The following is a 17,446-nucleotide window of genomic DNA, read 5'->3' as shown; positions in this document are numbered from 1 at the left end:
AATCCCACCTACATCCTCAAGAACACTTCATGGCCCAACGTGGCTACTGGAGCTCCAGTGACCTGGTCCACATTTCATTTGAAGACTTCTGGAAATTCCACAGGACTGTGTCACTTGGGCCACATAACTGTAAAGGAGGCTGAAAAAATGTCGTCTGTTATCTCAGCGCATTCCCAGCCCAAATAAAACTGAGGTTCTTGGCCGGGCAAGGTGGCTCACGCCTGTAATCCCAGCATTTTCAGAGGCTGAGGTGGGTGGATCACCTGAGGTCAGGAGTTTGAGACCAGCCTGGTCAACATGGCGAAACCCTGTCTCTACTAAAGATACAAAAATTAGCTAGGCATGGTGGTGCGTGCCTGTAATCCCAGATACTCGGGAGGCCGAGGCAGGAGAATTGCTTGAACCCAGGAGGCAGAGGTCGCAGGGAGGTGGGATGGCGCCATTGCACTCCAGCCTGGGCAACAGAGCAAGACTCCGTCTCAAAAAAAAAAAAAAAAAAAAAAATATATATATATATAGGGTTCTGTTACAAAGGAGAAAGGAGTGAATAGAGAGAGGGATACAGTAATCTCTGCACACCTCTGACAGCACAGGCACGACTTGTCCAAGTCCACATAGGCAGAAAAGAATGGAGCCTCATTTGCTGTAGCCAGTGCTCAGTCCAGTCACTTTGCCTCTCTCTAAAGCCCCACTGAATAAATAGAGAAAACAATAGTGACTCCCCGCAAGGGAAGCTGTAAGCAACACACCAGGGAATGTATGCACTTTGCTCTGCAGGGTGTCTGGCACGCTGTAATGTGCGCAGTACCAGGTAGCTACATTGAAGACTTGGAAATGGAGTCCTCTTTCAACACATTTTAAGCACTTAGTGTATGCTAAGCACTTAAGCTAGAAAAAAAATGAGCAAAACAGAGATGCTGTCTTAAGCATAATTCTGGCTGGGGAGATGAACATGTAAAAATAACGCATGACTTGCTACATGCAGGGTATTGTGAGTGTCCTAGGCAGGGACACCTTTGGCTTTTGGTGATGTGGGCAGTGTAGGAGGAGGTCTTGCTGTAGGATGAGAAGTTAGGCAGGAGGGGTCAGGAAGGCCATTCAAAGAGAAGGCAGCTTGAGGGAAAACACTGAGGTAGGCAGCAGAACTGTGTATGGAGGATGAAAAGCAACTTAGTTTGAAGCGTGAAGTACGAGGCAGGGAGGAGTCAGAGGTGAGTCTAGAGAGACAGGCCAGGGCCAGACCATGAGAAAGCTTGGGGGTCCATGGACAGGAGTTTGGACTTAAGAGCAATGGGGAACCGCTGAAGGATTTGAAGCAGAAGGAAAAATGACTCAATTTGCATTTTAGAAAGAGCACTCATGTGGTAGCATTAGGGGGCTGGATTAGGGGAAGACTGTTAGTCCATTTTTGCATTGTTATAAAGCCATACCTGAGACTGCATAATTTGTTTTATTTATTTATTTATTTATTTTGAGATGGAGTCTCCCTCTGTTGCCCAGGCTGCAGTGCAGTGGCACAATCTCAGCTCACTGCAACCTCTGCCTCCCTGATTCAAGTGATTCTCCTGCCTCAGCCTCCTGAGTAGCTGAGATTACAGGCATGCACCACCACACCTGGCTAATTTTTGTATTTTTAGTAGAGATGGGATTTCACTATGTTGGCCAGGCTGGTTTCAAAACTCCTGGTCTCAAGTGATCCACCCGCCTCAGCCTCCCAAAGTGCTGGGATTACAGGCATGAGCCATTGCTCCTGGCCTGCATAATTTATTTTTATTTTTTTGAGACAGGGTCTTGCCCTGTCACCCAGGCTGGAGTGCAGTGGTGAGATCACAGTTCACTGTAGCTTCAACTCCCAGGCTCAAGCAATCCTCCCACCTCATCCTCCCAGGTAGCTGGGACCATAGGCACCACTATGCCTGGCTATCTTTTTTTTTTTTTTGAGATGGAGTCTCACTCTGTTGCCAGGCTGGAGTGCAGTGGCATGATCTCAGCTCACTGCAACCTTTGTCTCCCGGGTTCAAGCAATTCTCCTGCCTCAGCCTTCCAAGTAGCTGGGACTACAGGCGTGCACCACCACGCCCAGCTAATTTTTTATTTTTAGTAGAGATGGGGTTTCACCATGTTGGCCAAGATGGTCTTGATCTCTTGACCTTGTGATCCACCCGCCTTGGCCTCCCAAAGTGCTAGGATTATAGTCGTGAGCCACCGCTCCCTGCCTTATTATTATTATTTTTTATAGAAACGGGGTCTTGTTATGTTACCCAGGCTGGTCTCAAACTCCTGGGCTCAAGCAATCCTACTGTCTCAGTCTCCCAAAGTGCTGGGATTGCAGGCATGAGCCGCTGCACCTGGCCAAACTGGGCAATTTATAAAGAAAAGAGATTTATTTTGGCGCATGGCTCTGCAAGCTGTACAGGTAGCATGTTGCTGGCATTTGCTTCTAGTGAGGCCTCAGGAAGCTTACAATCATGGTGCAAGGTTAGGGGAAGCCAGCGTGTCACATGGCAAGGGCAGGAGCAAGACAGAGAGAAGAGGGCAGTCCCAGGCTCTTAACCAGATCTCATGTGCGTGAATTAACTGTGCAAGAACTCACTCATCACTAAGGGGATGACACTAAACCATTCATGAGGGATCCACCCCCATGATCCACTCACCTCCCACCAGGCCCCACCTCCAACACTGGGGATGACATTTCAACATGAGGTTTGGCGGGGACAAACAGCGAAACCATATCAGAGACCACTTCAGTGAAAGAGAAACCAGAAGCCTGGCCTGAAACAAGGAGGTCTCAGTGGGTCTAAGAGAAGTAAGAAGTTCCATCTTCAGGAAGCAGAAGGGAACCGACCGACTATGGGAATAACACACAGGCTGACAAAAAGAGGGTGAAGTTTTTGCTTGGGGACTAGAAAGATCTGCCAGTATAGCAGGGGAGCGAGATGATCAGTTCAGTTTGAGATGTGCTAAGTTTAAGATGCATGTGAGATGCCTTGGTGGAGTTGTCCAGCAGTCAGCTGACATATGGATTTGGGAGCTCAAGAGAAAAATCTGGGTCAGAAGCATCTGTATCCAGGTAGTGGTGGAAATCGGAAGCATAGAGGAGCCTGCTCTGGGCGACTGTGTGGTGTGGAGAGAGCACGGAGCTCTGGAATGCTGGAGAGCACTGCAGGATAAAGCACTGTCAGAGGAACAGATGTCCGCAAAGGAGAGAGGTCAGGAGGAGAATCATGAGTGTGGCTTTATAGAAACCAAGGATGTAGAGTTTAAGGGGAAAGTCAGCTGGTCAAGTAGAGGACAGAGGTCCTGTATAAGAGACTGAAAAATGTGTCCACTGGATTTGGGGACAAGGAGGCCACCCCTGAAACTTGATAAGAGCATGTTCAGGAGTGCGGGGAGAGCCAAACTGAGGTTTGTTCAGGGAGGAAGTGGGAGGCGACGGGTTAAAGATTACTATTTGGAGAAGTGTGGATAAGAAGGGGAAATGAGTGATTGGAATTCATTCAGGCAGGAGCAATTACACTCTGTGAACCAGCAGTGGGCAAGGAGCAGCATTACCTGGAGCGGGTGTGGAATGGGGGATGTGGAACTTTACTTACAGGGCATTCCCAGTGCTCACTGGTCATGGCAAGTAAGAGGGTAATGATAAAGAAGACAGGATGACTAAAGGAACAGGGTCTCCAGGGAGGTGAATGCAAGGCAGCCCAGGGTATAGAGGTTGGTCTTGAAGATAAAAGAGATATCCTATTCAGAAACACTGGAGAAGAGGTGAGGGACTGAAAAGACGTACGTCTCTTTCGGGGTAGAAGGCAGGGCAAAAGTTCAGTGCATTCTTGCCCGATAGCATCCATCTTCTCAGTGAAGCAGGAAAGAAGGTTGTTTACTGAAAGAGAAAAGGGGCTCGGCTGGGCGCGGTGGCTCACGCCTGTAATCCCAGCACTCAGGGAGGCTGAGGCGGGCCGATCACTTGAGGTCAGGAGTTAGAGACCAGTCTAGCCAACATGATGAAACCCCGTCTCTATAAAAAATACAAAAATTAGCCGGGCGTGGCGTATGCCTGTAATCCCAGCAACTAGGGAGGCCGAGGCAAGAGAATCGCTTGAGCCTGGGAGGCAGTGGTTGCAGTGAGCCAAGATCACACCACTGTGCTCCAGCCTAGGTGACAGAACAAGACTCTGTCTCAAAAAATAAAAAAAATTAAAAAAAAGAAGAAGAGGGGTTTCAAGAAGAGTGGTGAAATCTTGGAACTGTTGCTAAAGGAGCTGAGGCTAAATAAAAGGAATGACAAGACGATCATGAATCTGTCGTGGCATGAGAAGACAGGAGGGTACACACAGAGAAGGTAGATTGTAGAAAACAGGTGCAAGGTGAGTTGAGTGTCCTGAATGTTTGAGATCCACCATGAGATCTAGGCTGGGTGTTGAACATGGGGAGCTCTGGATGGAGTCAATATGTGGAGAATATATTAGGATCAAGGGACTGAAGTTTCTGTGAAAGAGCTGGGAGAACAAGTGATTGTGGGTAGAGAGCTGAGTGTTTGACTTGAATATTCCAAGTAGATCTTGAAGAAGACTTTGAAATGACAGGAACCCTGGTTAGGATGTCCACCCAAATGGTGGGGAAAATGTCAGAAATTAGGGAGGAGGCGCAGACTAGTCAAAGTTATCTAAGAATCAGAGAGGCCTTGGAAGATTAAAAGATAACAGCAATGAAGAGATATAGGCTGGGCACGGTGGCTCACGCCTGTAATCCCAGCACTTTGGGAGGCTGAGGTGGGCAGATCACTTGGGGTCAGGAGTTTGAGGCCAGCCTGGCCAACATGGGGCAACCACATCTCTACTAACAATTAGCTGGGTATGGTGGCATACGCCTGTAATCTCAGCTACTCAGGAGGCTGAGGCAGGAGAATTGCTGGAACCCAGGAGGCAGAAGTTGCAGTGACATTGTGCCATTGTACTCCAGCCTGGGCAACAGAGCGAGACTATATCTCCAAAAAAAAAAAAAAAAAAAAAAAAAAAGGATATAATCACTGATGCTGGGAGCATTGGTAGAGGAGTAGTTTTTAATCTGAGGGACAGATGTATGTGTCTGGACAAATGTAGGGAGAACCTCTGTGCAACAAGGTATAAAAGATCCAGCAGCCTCCACTTCAATGGGCTAGAAGGTAGGTGGTGTCCTAAGGGAAGGGCACAATTCAGCAAGGTCCAAGAGATTAGATGGAGGGAAGTAGTGTTTTCTACCAAGGAAAAGTGAAGGTGTCCTGAATACACAGCAGAGAGCTTGGGAGAGAAAGATGGATAGGGAGAAGAGAACTGCTTTGTAGGAGTAGAGTGTCAGGAGGCCAGAGGACACAGAACATGCTCTCGTTGAAAGGGATGGGGGACAGAGGGTGAGGTTGGTGGAGTTTACCAGACGCACTTCCAAACAGAGCCCTAGTTTGAAACTCCCTTCCAGTCCACTTAGGCAGAGCGAGGGGCTGGGGGTGCCCACACAGATCCATCCAGCGGCACTGGAAAGCTCCGTGAGGTGCCAAAACGGGTATGGGAATGGGTTGGAGGCTTCTTCAAACTCATGTACTTACCCCACAAAACATTTATTGAATACCTACCCTGGTCAGGTACTGCTAGGCTCTAGGCATATAGAAATAAATCAGACACGAGCTCACCAAATTACCTCTGGCCTCTTAGTAGCAGAGCTGTTTGCCAGTTTATAGTGGCCAGATAAGATTCTGTTTGTTTTCTTAAACATGACACACACAGAGAATAAAACAAATGTACAGCTTAATTATAACATACCCTTCTAACTGCTACCAAGGAGATGGGACCCTGCCAGCTACTCCAGAGCCCTTCACGTCTCCTATAAACCCCATCTCCTCCCTCCCTCCTAAGAATAACCATGATCTTTTTACTGTAATCATTCCCCAACTTTTATTTATATTTTTTCACCCAAATGAGCATCTTCAAACAATATAGCTTAACCTTAATTTTTTTTTTTTTTTTTGAGATGGAGCCTTGCTCTTTCTCCTAGGGTGGAGTGAAGTGGCATGATCTCAGCTCACTGCAACCTCCACCTCCCAGGTTCCAGTGATTCTCCTGCCTCAGCCTCCTAAGTAGCTGAGATTACAGGCATGCACTACCACACCCAGCTATTTTTTTTCTTTTAGTAGAGTCAGGTTTTTACCATGTTAGCCAGGCAGGTCTCTAACTCCTGACCTCAAGTGATCCACTCCCGTCAGCCTCCCAAAGTGTTGGATTACAGACGTGAGCCACCATGCGTGGCCAGATTTTTTTTTTTTTTTTTTTTTTTTTTTTAGAGGTGAGGTCTTGCTATGTTGCCCAGGAAGGCTGGCCTCAAACTTCCGGCCTCAGCCTCCTAAGAAGCTGGGACTACAGGTGCATGCCACTGCGCTGGGCTGCCACTTTTTTTTCTTAATGTCTTTCCCCACTTAATCTCTTTTTCTCCTTTGCAATTTACCGCTGAAGAAACCAGACCATTTGTTACGTAGTGTTCTACCATTGGAATTTTGCTGGCTTCATTCTTGTGGGATAGTTCAGTAAGTTCTTCTGTTCTCCTCTGTATTTTCAGCAAATTGATAATTGGATCTAGATACTTAACCAAATTCAGGAGTGTATGTTCTCACATTTTAATAACTTTTTTTTTTTGGTCAAGAGACAACATCTAGTTGTTTTTGTGTTGCTAGTTGCTGTTAATCTTCAATGCTTACATCTTTAATTCATTAGGAGCCGCAAAATAGTGATGTTCCAATTCTGTCATTCTTTATTTACTTGTGGAAATACTTCTATAAAGAGGAACTCACCATCATTTGCTATGTAGTTACCCAGTGGTACAACTAAAATAGGAAAGGCAAGATAAATGCTGCAGCCTTTCAAAATATATAAATATATACATTTTTTCAAAAATATAAAGTTAGCTCCTTAACATCCTTCAGAATTAACAATTTTATTTTGGTACCACTATGAACTCATGGATTTAAATGTTTGATTTGATTATGTTGTATGTATTATCATAATTGATGCTCAAATGTTCCATCTTTGGTCAAGAGAATTCTCTTTAAGTTGCAACACAATTCTCTTTAAAGCTAACCCTAATTATCTTTGATAGTATCCTTGATGACTGGCGTGACAAGATGTTTGTTCCAGGCTAATCTTAGCCATTTCTTCCCCCAAACATGGAATCAGCCATTTCTCTAAGAAGCCCTGTTTCTATGCCTTTCCAGTTGACAGGGCAAAGATACATACACGATAGATGATACATAGATAGACAGACATATGGGATCTCTCTGTACCTAAGGTAAAATGCCTCATGAATTAATATTAATACTTAGGGTTTTGGCTAAACCTCTTCAAGTTTAACAGCTATACCTCCTTTTCCCCAACACTGGGAAATATTGGTTCTGAAGGACACTGTATTCATTTGTTTTATCACACGTTAAAGCACTCAGACAGACTACTGCCAGTATGATTATTTAAAACATTCTCTCCTGCTTATTTATTTAAAGTTGTACTCTATCTATATTGTGCAGGTCACATAAGCCATTTTGTAGTATATACTCTCCTTATATCTCAGTCTATTCTGCATGTAAGTATATATAAGTAATACTATCAGGCTTTTTGTTGTTTGAAGCTCAGTTTCTTTTCTTTTTTTTTTTTTTGAGATGGAGTCTTGCTCTGTCGCCCAGGCTGGAGTGTAGTGGCGTGATCTCGCCTCACGGCAACCTCCGTCTCCCAGGTTCAAGCAATTCTCTGCCTCAGCCTCCCGAGTAGCTGGAATTACAGGTGCCCGCCTCCATGCTCACTAATTTTTGTATGTTTGGTAGAGATGGGGTTTCACCATCTTGGCCAGGCTGGTCTTGAACTCCTGACCTTGTGATCCACCCACCTTGGCCTCCCAAAGTGCTGGGATTACAGGTGTGAGTCACCGTGCCCGGCCTTGAAGCTCAGTTTCCAATAGATCCTAAGGAAGAATTCATGAAAATAAAATTCCCAAAGTTTTTGCATGATGATGATGACAGTTTGTGGCTACTACCCTGGAAAGTAAGTTCAGTTGGTACAAAATTCTTGGCTTGTCTCTTTCCTTATCTTAAATTATCCCATCAGCTTTTGCCTTTTTTTTTTTTTTTTTTGAGATGCAATCTCACTCTGTCACTGAGGCTGGAGTGCAGTGGTGTGATCTAGGCTCACTGCAACCTCCGCCCTCCAAGTTCAAGCAATTCTCCTGCCTCAGCCTCCCGAGTAGCTGGAATTACAGGCGCCCGCTTCCACACTCACTAATTTTTGTATTTTTAGTAGAGACGGAGTTTCACCATCTTGGCCAGGCTGGTCTTGAACTCCTGACCTCGTGATCCACCCGCCTCATCCTCCCAAAGTGCTGGGATTACAGGTGTGAGCCACTGCACCTGGCCTCTTTTGCCAGTTAAGTGTTGCTGTCAAAAAGTCTGATACAGCCTAATTTTCTTTCCCTTATAAGTAACAAATACACACGCGCGCACACACACATATGTCATGAACTGCATGCTTCCCTCCATGATAGACTGCATAGTGGTCCCATAAGATTATAATGCGATATTTTTACTGTACCTCTTCCATGTTTTGATATGTTTAGAAACACAAATACTTATATTGTGTTACAATTGCCTACAGTATTCAGGACAGTAACATGCTGTACAGGTTTGTAGCCTAGGAGCAATAGGCTATGCTGTATAGCCTAGGTGTGAGGTAGGCTACACCATCTAGATTTGTGTAAGTGCACTCCATGATGTTCATATAGCAATGAAATCACCTAAAGATGTATTTTCCAGAACGTATTCCTATTGACGTGATTGCGCGTGTGTAAATATGTGTGTGTATTTGCCTAAGATTTTTTCTTTGTTTTTAAAATCTAACAATTTTACTATAATATCTCATTATTTATCATTCTGGATTGAATTTACTAGGTATGCAATATGCTCTTTCACTTTGTAGTTTAAAATATTTCAGGAAACTTTCCTTAAATTATAGCTTTTATTTTTATTTTGAGACAGGGTCTTGCTCTGTCACCCAGGCTGCAGTGGTGCAAACTTGGCTCACTGCAACCTCTGCCTCCCGGGTTCAATAGATTCTCCCACTTTAGCCTCCTGAATGTCTGGGACTACAGGTGCACACCACCATGCCTAGCTAATTTTTGTATTTTTTGGTAGAGATGGGGTTGAACCATCTTGGCCAGGCTGGTCTTGAACTCCTGATCTCAAGTGATCCATATTTGCCTTGGCCTTCCAAAGTGCTGGGGTTACAGGTGTGAGCCACTGCACCTAATTATAGCTTTTGATATTTGTTCTGTTACCTTACTTTTACTTTTTTGGGAACTCCTATTACACATATGGTGCCTCTTTGCCTGTCTTCTGTGTTTGTCCCTTTTTTTAGACTTTACTTTTCCTTCTTTTTAAAAAATTAAATTAAGATTTAAAAAAAAATAGAGACAGGGTCTCATGTTGCCTAGGCTGGTCTTGAACTCCTGGTCTCGGCCGGGCATGGTGGCTCACGTCTGTAATCCCAGCACTTTGGGAGGCTGAGGTGGGCGGATCACGAAGTCAGGAGATCGAGACCACCCTGGCTAACATGGTGAAACTCCATCTCTACTAAAAAAAAAAATACAAAACATTAGCCGGGCGTGGTGGTGGGTGCCTGTAGTCTCAGCTACTCAGGAGGCTGAGGCAGGAGAATGGTGTGAACCCGGGAGGCGGAGCTGGCAGTGAGCCAAGATCGTGCCACTGCACTCTAACCTGGGCGACAGAGCAAGACTCCATCTCAAAAAAAAAAAAAAATGAACTCCTGGTCTCAAGTGATCCTCCTGCCTTGGCCTGCCAAAGTTTTGAGATTACAGGTGGGAAATACTGCACCTGGCCTTAAATAGACTTTATTTTTTAGAACAGTTTATTTATTTTTGAGACGAAGTCTCGCTCTGTCGCTCAGACTGGAGTGCAATGGCGCCATCTTGGTTAACTGCAACCTCTGCCTCTTGGGTTCAAGTGATTCTCCTGCCTTAGTCTCCCAAGTAGCTGGGATTACAGGCATGCACCACCACGCCTGGCTAATTTTGTATTTTTAGTAGAGGCGGGGTTTCACCATGTTGGTCAGGCTGGTCTCAAACCTAAGGTCAGGAGACCTCAGGTGATCCACCTGTCTCGGCCTCCCAAAGTGCTGGGATTACAGGTGTGAGCCACTGCTCCCATCCAAGAACAGTTTTAAGTTAACAGCAAAATTTAGTGGGAAGTACAGAGTCCCAATGTATCTCTTTCCTCCCACACACCCACAGCCTCCTCCTATATCAACATTTCCCACCAGAGTGGTACATTTTTACAACTGATGAACCTGCATTAGCACATCATTATCACTCAAAGTCCATAGTTTACATTATGGTTCACTCTTGCACATTCTGAGTTTTGACAAATGTATAATGGCATGTTTAGCCACCATTATAGTACCATACCGAATAATTTCACTGCCCTAAAATCCACTGGTGCTCTACCTGTTCATCCTTCCCTCTCCCCTAACCTCAGGCAAGCACTGATCTTTTTGCTGCATCCTTATCTTTGCCTTTTCCGTAATGTCATATAGTTGGAATAACATAGTATGTAGCCTTTTCAGATTGGCTTCTTTCATACAGTAATATGCATGTTAGGTTCCTCCATGTTTTTTTCATGGTTTGATAGCTCATTTCTCCGCCCCACTCCAGCTTTATTGAGATACAGTTTAACAAAAAAATGGTATATCATCAAGGTGTACAATATGATGTTTTGACATATATATACATTGTGAAATGATTACAATTGTGAAATGATTACAATTAAGTTTACATATCTGTCACCTAACATTGTTACCTTCTTTTTTTCTGGTGAGAATGCTTTTTATTTTTTAATTTTTTGAGACAGGGAGTTGCTCTGTTGCCCAGGCTGGAGTGCAGCGGCATGATCACAGCTCACTGCAACCTCACCTCTCTGGCTCAAGAAATCCTCCTGCTTCAACCCCCCAAGTAGCTGGGACTACAGGCACATGCCACCATGCCCGGCTAATTGTTTTGTATTTTTTGTAGAGAGGGGATTTTGCTATGTTACCCATGCTGGTCTTGAACTCCTGAGCTCAAGTGATCTGCCCACCTTGGCCTCCCAGAATGCTGGGATTACAGGTGTGAGCCATCACGGTCAGCCGAGAATAGTTAAGATCTATTCTCTCAGCAAATTTCAAGTATACAACATATTTTATTAACTACAATTACCATACTGCACATCGGTTCTCCAGAATGCACCCATAACTGTAAGCTTGTACTATTTGACCAACATATCCCTGTTAATCCCCATCTCTTGACCCATGGTAATCACTCTTCTACTCTGTTTCTATGAGTCTGACTTTTTTAGGTTCCACATATAAGTGAGATACAGTATTTGTCTTTCAGTGTCTGGCTTGTTTCACTTAGTATAATGTCCTTCAGGCTCATCCATGTTGTTGTTGCAAATCGCAAGATTTTCTCTTTAAAGTCCAAATAATATGTTACTGTGTGTGTGCATATATATATATATGCAGTGGAATATAATATTGTACTATGTGTGGGCATATCTATACCTATATATAGCTAGGAATGCACACACATATCTAACAGGTATGAGGTGATAACTCATTGTGGTTTTTGGCTTGCATTCCCCTGATAATTGGTGATAGTGATGGTGAGCACCTTTACATTTTTGTATATATAATGCATCTCCAACATTTTCTTTATCCATTCATCCATCGATGGACAGTTAGGTTGTTTTCATATCTTGACTACTGTGAATAATACTGCAATGAAAATGGTAGATGGCAAATTTACAAGAAAAAAACAAACAACCCCATCAAAAAGTGGGCAGAGGACATGAACAGACACTTCTCAAAAGAAGACATTTATGCAGCCAGAAAACACATGAAGAAATGCTCATCATCACTGGCCATCAGAGAAATGCAAATCAAAACCACAGTGAGATACCATCTCACACCAGTTAGAATGGCCATCATTAAAAAATCAGGAAACAACAGGTGCTGGAGAGGATGTGGAGAAATAGGAACACTTTTACACTGTTGGTGGGACTGTAAACTAGTTCAACCATTGTGGAAGTCAGTGTGGCGATTCCTCAGGGATCTCGAACTAGAAATACCATTTGACCCAGCCATCCCATTACTGGGTATATACCCAAAGGACTATAAATCATGCTGCTATAAAGACACATGCACACGTATGTTTATTGCGGCACTATTCACAATAGCAAAGAGTTGGAACCAACCCAAATGTCCAACAACGATAGACTGGATTAAGAAAACGTGGCACATATACACCATGGAATACTATGCAGCCATAAAAAATGATGAGTTCGTGTCCTTTGTAGGAACATGGATGAAACTGGAAAACATCATTCTCAGTAAACTATCGCAAGGACAAAAAACCAAACACCGCATGTTCTCACTCATAGGTGGGAATTGAACAATGAGAACTCATGGACACAGGAAGGGGAACATCACACTCCGGGGACTGTTGTGGGGTGGGGGGAGGGGGGAGGGACAGCATTAGGAGATACACCTAATGCTAAATGACGAGTTAATGGGTGCAGGAAATCAACATGGCACATGGATACATATGTAACAAACCTGCACATTGTGCACATGTATCCTAAAACCCTAAAGTATAATAATAAAAAAAAAAGAAAATGGTAGATGGCTCATTGAGATAGTGAGATAGCGAGATAGCCTATAGTTGGGATTTGTTTTTTATCCATTTAGCCACTTTGTCTTCTGATTGGAGAATTCAGTCTGTTTACATTCAAGGTAATTATCGACAGGCAAGGACTTACTTACTATTGCCATTTTGTTCAGTGTTTTCTGTTTTTGTAAATTTTTTGTTCCTTTCTTCCCCTTTTGCTGTCTTCCTTTGTGATGTGATGAATTTTTACAGTGGAATGGTTTGATTCCTTACCCTTTATCTTTTGTGTATCTAGTATAGACTTTTACCCTGTGGTTACCATGAGGCTTACATAAAACATCTTATAACAGTCATCTATTTTAAGCTAATCACTTCCATACAAAAACTGTATACTTTCTCCCATTTATATCTTCGAAGTAATGACTTACATATTTTTATACTGTATATCCATTAACAGATTATTGTAGTATAGTTAAATATTTGTCTTTTAACCTTCATATTAGTTATATTAAGTGATTTATACACCATTATAGTATAGGATAGCTCATTTCTTTTTAACACTGAATAATATTCCATTGGATATATCATCGTTTACTTATCCATTCACCTACTGAAGGACATCCTGGTTGCTTCCAAGTTTTTGCAATTATGAATAAAGCTGTAATAAATGTTCACACGCAGGTTTTTATGTGGACCTGTTTTCAATTCTGGGGAAATACCCAAGAGTGCAACAGCCAAATTGTATGTTTACTTTTTAAAGAAACTGCTAAAGTGTATTCCAAAGTGACTGTACCATCTTGCATTCCCACCAACAATGAATGAACAGTACTTGTTACACATCCTTGTCAGCATTTGATTTCGTTAGTGTTTTAGATTTGACCATTCTAGTAGGTGTATGGTGGTATCTCATTGTAGCACTAATCTGCAATTACTGGATGATTTATGATGTTGGGAGTCTTTTCATACGATTGTCATCTGTATATGAGGTGTCTGTTTAGATTTTTTGCCCATTTTTAAATTGGGTTTTTATTTTTCTTTTGTTGAGTTTTCAGAGTTCTTTGTATTGAACAGTCCTTTATCAGGTATGGTTTTTACAAATCTTTTCTACTACTCTGTGGCTTGTCTTCTCAATCTCTTGACAGTGTCTTTTGCAGAGCAGATGTTTTAACTTTAACAAAGTCCAGCTTACCAATTGCTTTTTTCATGGATCATCCTTTTGGTGTTGTACCTAAAAAGTCAGTCAATTCCAAGGTTATCTAGATTTTCTCCAATGTTCATTATTCTAGGAATTTAATAGTTTTACATTTAGGTCTGTGTTCCATTTTAATTTTCATGAAGGATGTAAGATCTGTGTATAGATTCATATATATACACACACATATGTAATACACACACACACACACACATATATATAGCACATGGATGTCTGGTTGTTCCAGCACCATCTATTACAGACTCTATTGTTTTGCTTTTGCTTCTTTGCCAAAGATCAGATGATTCTATTTGTGTGGGTCTACTTCTGGACTCTTGTGTTCCAGTAATCTATTTGCCTAATCTTTGGCTAATATCACACTGTCTTGATTACTGCAGCTTTACGATAAGTGTTGAGGTAGTGTTAGTTTAAAACTTTAGAATTAGCCGGGCACAGTGGCTCATGCCTGTAATCCCAGCACTTTGGGAAGCTGAGGCGGGCAGATCACTTGAGGTCAGGAGTTCGAGACCAGCCTGGCCAATGTGGTGAGACCATCTCTACTAAAACTACAAAAATTAGCTGGGCATAGGGGTGCACACCTGTAATCCCAGCTATTCAGAAGGCTGAGGCAGGAGAATCACTTGAATCTGGGAAGTAGAGGTTACAGTGAGCTAAGATCATGCCACTGCACTACAGCCTACGCAACAGCACAAGACCCTGCCTTAAAAAACAAAACAGACAACCCCCCTTTAGAATCAGCTTGTCGATATCTACCAAATAACTAGCTGGTATTTTGGTTGAGATTGCATTGAATTTATAGATCATGTTTAGAAGAACTGATATCTTCACAATACTAGTCTTCCTATTCATGAACATCTCTGTTTATTTAGATCTTTCATTTTTTTCATTAGTTTTATAGTTTTTGTCATGCAGGTTTTATATGTATCTTGTTGGAATTACACCTAAGTATTTCATTTTAGAGTACTAATTTATTTATTTTTGAGATGGAGTCTTGCTCTGTTGCCCAGGCTGGAGTGTAGTGGCATGATCTCAGCTCACTGCAATCTCTGCCTGCTGGGTTCAAGCAATTCTCCTGCCTCGGCCTCCTGAGTAGTTGGGATTACAGGCGCCCTCCACCACGCCCGGCTAATTTTTGTATTTTTTTTTTTTTTTTTGAGACGGAGTCTCGCTCTTTCACCCAGGCTGGAGTGCAGTGGCGCGATCTTGGCTCACTGCAGGCTCCGCCCCCTGGGGTTCACGCCATTCTCCTGCCTCAGCCTCCCGCGTAGCTGGGACTACAGGCGCCAGCCACCTCGCCCGGCTAATTTTTTTTTTTTTGTATTTTTAGTAGAGACGGGGTTTCATCGTGTTAGCCAGGATGGTCTCGATCTCCTGACCTCGTGATCCGCCCGCCTCGGCCTCCCAAAGTGCTGGGATTACAGGCGTGAGCCACCGTGCCCGGCCTAATTTTTGTATTTTTAGTAGAGACGGAGTTTCACCATGTTGGCCAGGCTGGTCTCGAACTCCTGACCTCAGGTGCTCTGCCTGCCTCAGCCTCTCAAAGTGCTGGGATTATAGGCGTGAGCCACCGCGCCTGGCCTTTGGGCACTAATTTAGATGGTATTGTGTTTATTTTTTTAGTATCAGAGTGTTGCTCTGTCATCCAGGCTGGAGTGCAGTGGTACGATCATGGCTTACTGCAGCCTTGAACTCCTGGGCTCAAGTGATCCTCCCACCTCAGCCTTCCAAGTAGCTGGGACTACAGGTGTGCACTACCATGCCTGGCTTTGTTTTAAATTTCAAATTCCATTTTTCATTGCTAATATACAGAAATGTGATTAACTTCTGCACAACAATCTTGTATCCTATAGTCTTGCTATAATTGCTTAATTAGTTCCAGAGGTCTTGGAGGGCTATTTAGGGTTCTTTTGGATTTTCTATATCAACAATCATGTCATTTGTGAATATGAAGTTTTATTTCTTCCTTCTCAATATATATCCCTTTTAGTTCCCTTTCTTGTCCTATTGCATTGGTTAGGACTTCCAGCACAATATTAAAAAGGAGTGATAAGAGGGGACATCCTTGCCTTGTTCCTGACCTTATAAAGAAAAGCATCTAGGTTTTTGTAAATGTTCTAATTGAGTAAGTTCCTCTCTACTTCTGGTTTCCTGAGATATTTGTTACTTTTGAAAATAAAGAATTTTTTTTTTGAGATGGGTCTCACTTTGTTGCCCAGGCTGGAGTGCTGTGGTGTGATCTCAGCTCACTGCAACCTCTGCCTCCCAGATTCAAACAATTCTCATGCTCTGCCTCCCGAATAGCTGCGATTATAGGCGTGCACCACCACGCCTGGCTAATTCCATGCCGGGCTAATTTTTGTATTTTTAGTAGAGATGGGGTTTCACCATGTTGGCCAAGCTGGTCTCAAACTACTGACCTCAAGTGATCCAACCACCTTGGCCTCCCAAAGTACTGGGATTATAGGTGTGAGCCACCATGCCCTGCCATTTGTTACTTTTTAATGTTTTACCTGCATGTCTTTGGCATACTTTCATTGTCTCTATAGATGTTATTCCGCTCATTTTTACTTGTAGGTTTTTAACACTTGCGTTTTTTTGTTATCCATTTTTATATGGAATTAGCGATTTTGCACTTTTAAAAAGCAGGCATGACTTATGATAGTTTTTCGTTTCATGGTTGTATTCTCATTTTTGGTGTGTATGTGAAATATTGAAATATGGACTGTGTGAACCATAGCTATTTAAATTCAACAATTCAACACAGAATATGCTTGCAACTTTATGAACAATTATTTCTCTCAGGAGTTAAAGAACAAGTTATTTAATATCCTTATATTATTTCTGTAAGGATAGTACATTCTGAATTTTATGGGATAATCATAACTTAGTTTTTCAAAATACTTCATTTAATCTAATAAATTTAATCCCTCCATACCCCCTTCCATCATTGTGCGTGTCCTATTCAGTTTGGATTCTAACAAGGAATTTTGGTGTGAGGCATTGTCCTGTAAAGGCTTTGAATTAAGAAGTGAGTACTTTTTTTTTTTGAGACGGAGTCTCGCTCTGTCACCCAGGCTGGAGTGCAGTGGCGCAATCTCGGCTCACTGCAAGCTCTGCCTCCCGGGTTCACGCCATTCTCCTGCCTCAGCCTCTCCGAGTAGCTGGGACTACAGGCGCCCGCCACCACGCCCGGCTAATTTTTTGTATTTTTAGTAGAGACGGGGTTTCACTGTGGTCTCGATCTCCTGACCTCGTGATCCGCCTGCCTCGGCCTCCCAAAGTGCTGGGATTACAAGCGTGAGCCACCGCGCCCGGCCGTGAATTAAGTTTCTTAGGTCCAGACCACTCCAGCCCTTTCAGGCCTAATCAAGAATCCTTTGTACTCACTGCAAACGCCACCTAGTTTCAGCTGCTGTTCTCAAATTGGCTTGGTGAGCTTTCAAGTGAGTACTTTTTTTTTTTGAGACAGTCTCGCTTTGTCACCCAGGCTGGAGTGCAGTGGCGCAATCTCGGCTCACT

This window comes from Hylobates moloch, unplaced genomic scaffold (genome assembly GCF_009828535.3).
Source record: "Hylobates moloch isolate HMO894 unplaced genomic scaffold, HMol_V3 SCAFFOLD_4, whole genome shotgun sequence".
Taxonomy (NCBI): domain Eukaryota; kingdom Metazoa; phylum Chordata; class Mammalia; order Primates; family Hylobatidae; genus Hylobates; species Hylobates moloch.
The sequence above is the reverse complement of the archived record's forward strand: the minus strand, read 5'-3'. Positions refer to the sequence as shown.